This window comes from Stigmatopora nigra, chromosome 9 (assembly GCF_051989575.1).
Source record: "Stigmatopora nigra isolate UIUO_SnigA chromosome 9, RoL_Snig_1.1, whole genome shotgun sequence".
NCBI lineage: Eukaryota > Metazoa > Chordata > Actinopteri > Syngnathiformes > Syngnathidae > Stigmatopora > Stigmatopora nigra.
In genome coordinates this window covers 10,915,476-10,915,714 of record NC_135516.1, presented here as the reverse complement: position 1 = coordinate 10,915,714, position 239 = coordinate 10,915,476, and positions in this window count along the sequence as shown.

Below are 239 nucleotides of genomic sequence, written 5' to 3'. Positions count from 1 at the left end.
CTCAGCGTTTGACATCCAATTAGTTTGAACTCGAACAACTTCTACTTGAAATGAATTGCCTGTCAATTACTGTTTAACTCAATTTAAATCACTTACTAGACGGAGTAAATTTGATCTCCATCACCACCCTCATTTCTGAGTATTTTATCCAACTAGGCCCGACGACTATCATCGTCAATTGCAAAAAAATATAGTGTGGTATGTTTGCCTACTTTTAAAAGCACTTCAACCGTACGGCG